Source organism: Blennius ocellaris (assembly GCF_963422515.1).
Source record: "Blennius ocellaris genome assembly, chromosome: 14".
Lineage (NCBI taxonomy): Eukaryota > Metazoa > Chordata > Actinopteri > Blenniiformes > Blenniidae > Blennius > Blennius ocellaris.
Genome location: NC_137663.1, coordinates 18,976,464 through 18,985,801, shown reverse-complemented (window position 1 = coordinate 18,985,801; position 9,338 = coordinate 18,976,464).

Genomic DNA, 9,338 nt, shown 5'->3' with positions numbered 1-9,338 from the left:
ATTGAGTGTTGATATTTTGCTTTGTTTGGAGTTTGATACTTTCAGTTGAACATCCAGCCCTCAGACATGTAAAGTTTTAATTCGGAAGCAACATTACTTTACTCTATATATTATTGGTGTTTGGCCTTTCATGCATGCTCTTGTTTTTTTGTTATACTACAGCCTAATAGCTTCTGAAAATGGCAGATAAGACAGTACTGTGTTTTAGAGCAGTGTCTCGGAGAAGCCAGCCAGTGCACCTCAGTGCTTCATGTGTCTCAGGCAGTGTTTTGTTTGTAGCTAAATATTAATTTTTCTGTCCTCATTGGGCAGTGCAGCCAGCTGTAAACACTGAGCTGTATGAAGTTGACAGAAAGCAGTTGAGGAACATTTGCATTTGTTTGGAGTTGTTTGTGTTCATCTTCTCTGTTAGAGTCCAGTTTGACGCCTTTTAGGCTTTTTTTTTTTTTGGTCCAGTTTGTGAACTGCATTTGTCTTGTGTCTGTTATTTACTGTGGTTTTACCATTTATTCTTTGTCCTCCTGAAAACAGCTGCCATCTCCCGCTGGAAACACAGAAGCTGTGAGGGTGAGTCAAAATGCTTCAGCTGCAGGCTGAAAATCTTTAAAAAAAAAAACAACACAAAAAAAAACGCCCAAACATAAAAACCCAAACAATTTTGCCACTTTAAAATTCCAGTGACAATCTGCTCTATTGTAGAAATAAATATATTACATTGACAATCTGTAAAAAAAAAAAAAAAAACAACCCCCAAAAAACAGTAAAAATTGTGTTTGTTTAGAAATGGTGTCTAAAAATTGCCCATGGGTGTGAATGTCTGATCGTCTGTCTCTTTCTTTTCCAGGTTGCTTTTCACCACAGCCATTTGGGATCAGCTCCAGCACCCTGAGGCCCCGAGTTGGGACGATGGTCAGTTTTAGAAACAGCAATAGGTTCTTATCTCCTTGTTGAGGGTCGTCAGAAACATCGTGAAGCAGTCTGTGAGTGAGACACGTCCAAAGTGGCTGTCATGTCAGGCCGCCACGCTTCGTATTGCCGATAACATCCGGTGTCCTTTAAGTCGGCGCAGAAGGAGTCAGAGGTCTGATCATGCTCAGTGCAGTGTGAAGGCTAGTTAATGGCAAAACCCCAACCTGCAAGCCAGTCATATTGTAAAAGTGGCGATCCAGATGGTGTAGCAGCGTATAGCAGCATCAGGTGACTGCGGCGAGACGTGGCCTTGTTGCTTGCTTACCTCGGGGAGCTTTGGCTGCACTGCTCATTTGCTCCTGGATTCGAGAGATTCCAGTTAATTAGGAAAGATAATGAATGTTAGGTGTTGGAGTGGACATGTGACGGCTCATACTATAGTGTGAAACAGGCTGTTGTCCTTCCCTTGGCTAATGTGAGCAGAAGAAACGAACGAAGGGGGTGAAGCACTTTCGTCCTGATATCATGAAAAGTGTGTGTGAGCATTGTGGAGTCAGTGGAACGGATGGATCAAGGTGAGGCGGTAACTACTTGCTAGTAATATAATCGCCACCTCAACTTTTCATTCCACATCGACAGCTTACGTCCATCATTAAAACATTAGTGTAACATTGAGGAATCGGATTGCACTTGTAAATTCACTTGGTAGTTTCTAATTTTAATGCCAATAAAGTTGAATTATCTGAAGCTCCTTGAAGGAGGTTTTCTAATTGCAGATTTAGCTTCCCGCCTTTGAACGACTGCGCAAATCATCTTGATCAATAATACGGTTTGGACACAGCTGCCAGGAGTTAGCGAGGCCACCCCATATAATCAAGATGGACTGAAGTGCGTTCAAAGTACAAGAACCGCAGGATGTGAATACACTGCGGCTAATACCTCGCCAGCTGGTCGGCCACTCAGAGACGTCGTCTCTTCTTTAGTTCTCAGTCGGGCGAATCCAGTCTGAGCAGGACTGTGAGGGCCACGGTTATTATCTGACTTTGGATTTCTGCATTGACCTCTGGGCCAAGAAAATTCTCAGCTGTCGTGATGTCAAATAAAAGAGTGACTTCTTGTCAGGTTGTTCTCTTTTTAAGATTTGCCTCGACTCATGTGAACATGACTGGGCCGCTCAGATGTTAGGCAAGCGAGCAGAAGTTGTTTGTGGCCAACGTTTGCCCAAGAGACGTTGATGGATGTTTCTAAAACCCCTCCACTTACCTCTCGACCCCCAGATTAAAAAAAAAGAAGAAGAAAAAAAGAAAGAAAGAATTCTTCATCCTCATAAATAAGTATTTCCTTTTGTTGTGCTGAACTCACATAATGTAAATTACAAATTAAATTAACATATTTTAAAATCTTCAAAACTACATACGAAATGAATGCATTCCTCATAAACACATTGTATGTTGAAGATACGACAAAGCAAAGGGCTTAAGTTTATTATGAAACTCAGTGAAAGTTTGTCTCACAGTTAATCAAAAAGAAGAATAAAAGTATGCTTACCTTAAAGAAAGAGGACATTTCAAGCTTTTGTGCAATAAAAATGGACTCAGATAATTTTAAATTTTTTATTGCTGAGTAACTTAAAGATATTCATCTTCCTATTTATTGATCTCAGTTCCACTGGTCTGCAAAGATACTGTGAAATTAAAGCTCAAGGTTTAGTTTTGAGTTTTATTATCACAGAGAGTTATTGCAAGTTTGTACCTATGTTTTTGTCCGTTAAATCAACAAAGAGCTGCTCTCGTTTGTTTATAATGTCTTCCTCCTCCTCAACTTTGTCATACACGAGTTCCATGAATTATACAAGCAAAAACACTCAAGTTCTGTTTTTTTTTTTTTTTTTGGTCCCTACTCTGTTCATAGGAACCAGTAAACAGCGGCGAGTGCTTTTTTTTTTCTTTTTTCTGTAATGTCTTGGAGCTGTTTGGGAGAGAGGGAGGGGAGGTGCAGGGAGGAGGAGGTAGGTGGAGTAAGGTTGGAGTCCCTCACAAGGGGAACCACTGGCAAAGGAGCCGCTTCATACTGTGCTCCTCTGAGCTGTCTATGCTTCTCTTTCTGGTCTGTGTGCGCTGGGACTCTGCATGCACCTGTGTGCTTCAGCAACCCACTGGTCCTGCTCATTATCTCTCCACCGGCTGTTTGTCAGTGTTGTCATGTTAGCAGCTCGTGCACCAGCCAGCAGGAGAAAGCAACACAACTGGACTTGGTTCAGTTTGAATAAGCAAAAAAGAAGAGAGAGAGAGACAGAGAGAGAGAGAAAAAAAACTCAGAGCAAAGGACTTTGTGTTTGGAGAGTTTCTGCCTCCATCTTGAGACGAAAGAAGTCGGAGAAACAAAGTTGCCTCGCTGCAGCGAAGGGCTGACAATCAGACTTGTGTGGAAAAGGGTAAGTTGCTCGCAAACAGCTGGAGTTACTCCAGGTTGTTTTGTTTCAGTCAGAATCAAGAGTGAAAGTTTTGTTCTCTTGTACAACCTCCGCAGTAAAGATAAGTTAACTGCATATTTCCACAGCAAGGATGCAGTTCTTTGTTCTTTATTGAAGTGTGTGTGTGTGTGTGTGTGTGTGTGTGTGTGTGTGTGTGTGTGTGTGTGTGTGTGTGTGTGTGTGTGTGTGTGTGTGTGTGTGTGTGTGTGTGTGTGTGTGTGTGTGTGTGTGTGTGTTTGTTGATTTTCAGGAGTTGTGTTGGCTGGTGTGTGCCTCATCTGTAGGAGAGACTCAGCTGCTCTGCTTCTCTCAGGCTATGTCTTGTTTTTCTTTCCTCGTTGATTTGTTCAGACATCTCACATGTCCAGAAATACACACACACACACACACACACACACACACACACACACACACACACACACACACACACACACACACACACACACACACACACACACACACACACACACACACACACACACACACACACACACACACAACAGGACAGTGTGATGTCTTCACTCCCTGCTGCTTCAAATGACAGCAGTTGGCTTGAAAACCAATAATCTGCACTGACTTTCCCCACTTTAATATGACAGATTCAGCAAAAAGAAGACCTGAAGTAGATTGTTGTACTGTATTTTACTTCCTTCTTATGCTATACCTAATATACATATCTCCTGCAGCCTGTCAATGGACTGGCGTTGAGGGAAGTTGTTGCTTCATGTAGTTTTTCACTGTTTGCCGCTCGATGTTTTGACGTTTGCCGAGTTAAGGGCATGGTCATGTTAAACATTGGCAGCTGTAAATGATGTGGGCAGAGTTTGTCTGGTGGAAATGAACCAAAACAATGGGCCAAAGTGAAGGTTAAATGAACAACATAATTGTTTTTCTCCCTCGTGTTTGTTGTAAGAATGTTATCACATATGTGGATAAATGAGATATTTTAATATGGCAGACTATATAAAGGCCCGAGGACAATCATCTGCCAGTTTAAAAACAGATAATGATTCAAATCTAAATCAAAGAGAGCATCAGATTTTAGATTTTCAGATGTTATTCATGCTTTTTTTTTTTAAACAGAGCTTTACACCCCTGGCACACAGCAATCAGATATAAGTCCTTCTGAAGTATTGACACGTCCCTCAAACTCTAAGAAACACTTGTCCAAGTTTAGTCATCAATCAGATCTAAATCACTTGGAATTGGAGGTGTCGCGATATCAAATTCTCAATGAAGATATTGATATTTGTATCAGATTTGATCACACAATCTGCTGGTGAAAGTGCAAAACTCAAACAATACAATGACCACGAGTTTGCTTTTCTTTTTGTGTTTGGATTAAATATTCAAAAAGCAGGAGATGTTTAGAAGATGCATGATAGAAACCGATGATGATAAGTAGTCTCGGACCCTATCCAGCTGTTTTATGCCACTGCAGACTCTACAGCATCAAGACCAGCTGTCAATCTGAGCTAAGTGGCTATTTGACTCACAAGGTGTTGCAGGTTGAAGCAACCTGCACAGTGACAGTGGAGATTATCTCAAAAAGGCCTTACAGTGGGTGCTACACAATATACCACCAATGTATTGTTATATACATACAATGTACATACTGTATAGCAAAAGACCTACTGAATAGTGACGATGTATATCGTGCATGCATTCATGGTCAGCCAATTCAAAGTTTAAAATACAAGCAGATACATAGTCAATTGCGCATAATTCACAAAAATTGTGCGATTAACATATTAAAATATTCGATTGGCAATCCTAATTATTGAATTAAAAACAATTCCCTCTAATAGCTGGTGTAAACTAGTGGCAAGAGGAAGAGCACTGCTATTTGGAAGAACATAAAATGAAATCACAAACACATTAACATTGTCTACTTTGGTTTTATTGATCACAAATCGTATTATGTTGCACAGACTTTCTCGCTGTAAAACGTAACTTTCACTCTTTACTGTGGAAAACTCCTCAATGGGGGTTTAGGCAAACATGGTCGAGCAGGTCGATGGCAGTCCTTCCTTTGTCAGTTCCTGTTGCTTTGCACTTTTACCGAACCAGACTTTTGCTTCACAGAAACCAGGAAACTGCCCGCAGGCCAGTCCTCTCTGTTAAAGTTACAGGGTGTCGCTGTCGTCATCGGCCACCGGTTTGATGTAAACTCCTCGACCTGCCACGTCTGTGGTCGTAACCTTGGAGCCTCACTAAGGTAGCGGCTGGTCGCTCACACGCACACAGTCACGTGTGTGTACGGCGCGCACGTGTAGTAGGGGTGGGTGTGTTGGAGGAAGGAGATGGAGCTGATGGAGACGCACCAGCTGGACCAGGATCATATGATTATCATCATATTGATCACTGGATCAGTTTATATATACAGTATATAAACTGTACAAATATGGATGACTTTTATAATTGAAAATAGCTTTTAGTTCAACACTTTTGAATTTTAAGCCATATGATATCTTTATGAAATGACTTTTAAGATCAATTCATTAAAAAAGTTAACTTGAAACACCACCTTGCTGTATTGCCTTTACTGAGGTTGCTTTCTTTTTCCATTTGCTCATTAAAGGTGCATCATCGTGAGTTTGGAGTTTTGTCATGCCGAAGGCAGCTTGTTTTTGTAAAAGTTTTCAACTAATGAGCTTCTCTTCTGCAGTAGACACTCAATCGTTGTGTTTGTAGTTTGATGTTGTGCAACCAAAAAGTCATTAATTTAAATTTGATCCTCGTCATCGGGTACTGTAAGTATCGTTTGTGGCACAGCTAAGAGCGGTTTGCTTAATTCTCTTCTACAATTTATACTTGTGTGCTGATTTTCAGTTTTATCAGAATACTTCTAAAAATCTGATTGGTACCATGCAAATGACAAATTTTGGACCATATCAAACTGCAAATTCAAGTCTTTTTTTTCATTGTGGATACTTTACCAAAGTAAATGCGCACGAGGCTGAGGGGGTCTCAAAGTGGCAGTACCCCTGTTAGTATCTGTAGTGAGTTATTCTGTTTGAAAATCTGCATGCTGTCCCAGGATATCCTGCAGGGAAACAGATTAAAATAGCTCTCCTATTTTTTTTTTCTTCCCTCCAGGTCTTTCTCTAATGATTGCAGCTCTTGGAAATACTGACCAGTGTCACTATGACATCCTATTTAGCCCCCCACAATTCCGTCTAGCACAATCCCAGGAAAGTTAAAAGTGTGTGTCGGGTCGACCGGGGACCAGACAGGACGATTGGGTTGCGAGACAGTAAGCTTAAAAGTGCTTGTGTATTTTAGGCGATATGAAGATACAGCCTGAGGGCAGCAGCCAGATGAATATATATTCATCTATATTCAAAAAAAAAAACAGTGGTGGGGGTTGTTGGGAACAGAAAAGCATGTTTTTGGGCTCTGCATGCTTCACATTCTTAGCTGCTGACCTCTGTGGAAAATAACAACAGCCGAGCTTGAAGGTCGCAGTGGCGGAGGCCGACTCGTTTACTGGTACCAAACTTGATGTTCGTACATAATTTGCAGTTCGGTTGCACAGGGAGCAGGATGTCATGTTCACATATTCACCTTTATACTTGTTTACAAAAGCTTTTTTTCTGAAAGATCATCAGTGCGGTGTGTGGAGTCTGCGGCATTAATGGATGGTGTGCGAGTTTATGATTAGAAATGTTTTAATTATGGAGCTTTTGTAGTCAGCAAATCGGTCCATCTGTGTTGAGATCCTAAAATTAGAGGGACTGTGTTTTCTGTCGCCGGGCAAAGCTAAGCTTAGGCGGCAGGTGAAATGATGTGAGAGGAAACCTGCATCCCTGCAGTAATTGGCACGGGGCTTAATGCTGAAAAGACAGTATCAGTGCAGTGATCACACACCATTTCACTAAACAGTTTAGAGTAATCCCTGAACAAACGAAAGAGCAGGGCCTTATTGGCAGAGAAAAACACATGCGTGGCAGTTCCCATGTAGAGGAGAGATCTCTTAATAAAAATGACTGTGCTCCACAGCGCTGCTTTGGGACGGACGCATATATTTACACGATGAAGTAACCGCCATCATCCGAGTTCAGCTCTCGTAATTTTACACGTTAGATTTAACTGTTTGTAAGCAACTATCTGTAAACTAATGACTGCTGCTGGGAAAATGTTAACCTCTATTCATACGTTTGTGAGCTATATTAGTATTACTGTATTAGTGTCCACTTTAGTTGCTTTTTTGAAATATTTTATTGATTGTGTCGAGCCTTTTATAGATTCATTTGAAAATGTATTCACCCTTTTTGTTTAGGATTGCAGTAACTTTTAATATAAGACATTTCTTCCAGCTAAAGCTGTGTGTCATGCACAATAGCAGCTTAGTGGAACTGAGTATAAGCTCTGGCCCTCTGGTGGTGTAGACATTGTAAAAAAAAAAATCATAAAGAATGTAGCTTTTATTTAACATATGTGAGATGCAGACTGTTTATAGGTGAATGAATCTCATGTGAATGTCCCTTTCATGGACCAGATGCTGCTAAAATCTCTTCTAGAACATGCAAACACATTTGAATCCCACTGCTGCTGATTGCTTGTACATAATGTCGTCTTCCCTGTGTGCTGGATACTTGACACTCCACATACAGGAGTCAGGCAGCGATGCAATATACAGTGTGTTCTATTTAAGGATTACATATGGTTTAGTTATATGGGGATTGTGTCGGTACAGTGCTTTACTGAGCCACAGCCTCGTGTCAGGACAGTGGCGTAGAGATGACTGGTCTGGACCTGCTCTTTTTTCTTTTTTCTCTCAAGCAGGACAGCCCCTCGTAAACGAAACAACTCTAATAAACTAACTCCTGGTGCGCCTGCCAGACCACACGCTTGCCGTCGGCTGTAAAATATGACCACGCTTCTTCCCTTTTTTCAATCCTCACTTTACCCTTTTGACCCCTTTGCATCTCGTTTTCTCTTCCAACGTTTCCTTCAGCCTTTGTTCTCCTTTTCTGTCCGTTTCTCTCGGGGCTTTTTTTCCGCCTTTGTTCACAAGTGGTTGTCTGGCTTTGCGGTCTAACTCTTTGTCTAATTTTTGCATGTCCTTCTTGTTGTTGTTGTTCTTGACTGAGCCTAGGCGTTTTGCAATGGTAAATTAAACAGTGATATTTGCATATTGCATATTTCATTTTTATTATTATTGCTGCTTAGAAATCAAATATATTCACACATTAATTTCCCCCAGAGTATATTTAAGAAACTTTAAAATCCTCCTTCGCAAAAGTAGTTAATAAAAGATGAATTTAGTGACTTGTTGGACCTGAAGTGTCATGGACTCTGGTTTTTTCTGTTTTTTTTTTTCCTTTTCAGGAATCTTAAGCTTGAAAGCTGCATGCTAACTGAGAAAGAATTATGTTCCGTTAAGGTTTTTGCTTCCTGCGTGTGCGTCTCTGGAAACGACACATGTACATTGTCACGCTGCTCTGAGCCCAGCTGACATTCCTGGAATGCAAACAAAACAAGTCCTAGAAAGAAACGTCAGCTCACAATGCACAAGGCGTGAATTACCTTGACAACCGCACCCATTGACCAGTTGTCGTCTTTAACTGGAGAGGCGGTTGCGCTCACTGCACTCAAGCGTCCACGCCAGCCAGATCTGTCTCTGCTATGTGGGGGCCTCACTACATGTCAGCCACGCTAACCTGGTGGCTGTTTCTAAGAAATCTGGCTATTGACCCGAGAACAGGACCAAAATAAACAACATACTGTGAGGGGATTAAGGGTGTTGGAGAGGGTCTAAAATTACAGCCCTCAGAACATATCCAGATGTTGCCTTCGCGATCCTCCTCAGGTAACACACGTGACCGAGCTGTAGTGTGCAGAGGAGCTCCGAGCAGCGAGAGCGCTTCGCGGCGAGCACCCCTGTGGGTGAACCTCTTAACATTTTTGTGCTGTCCTGGACTCCAGCTGGTGTGATCAACCTGCTACAAAG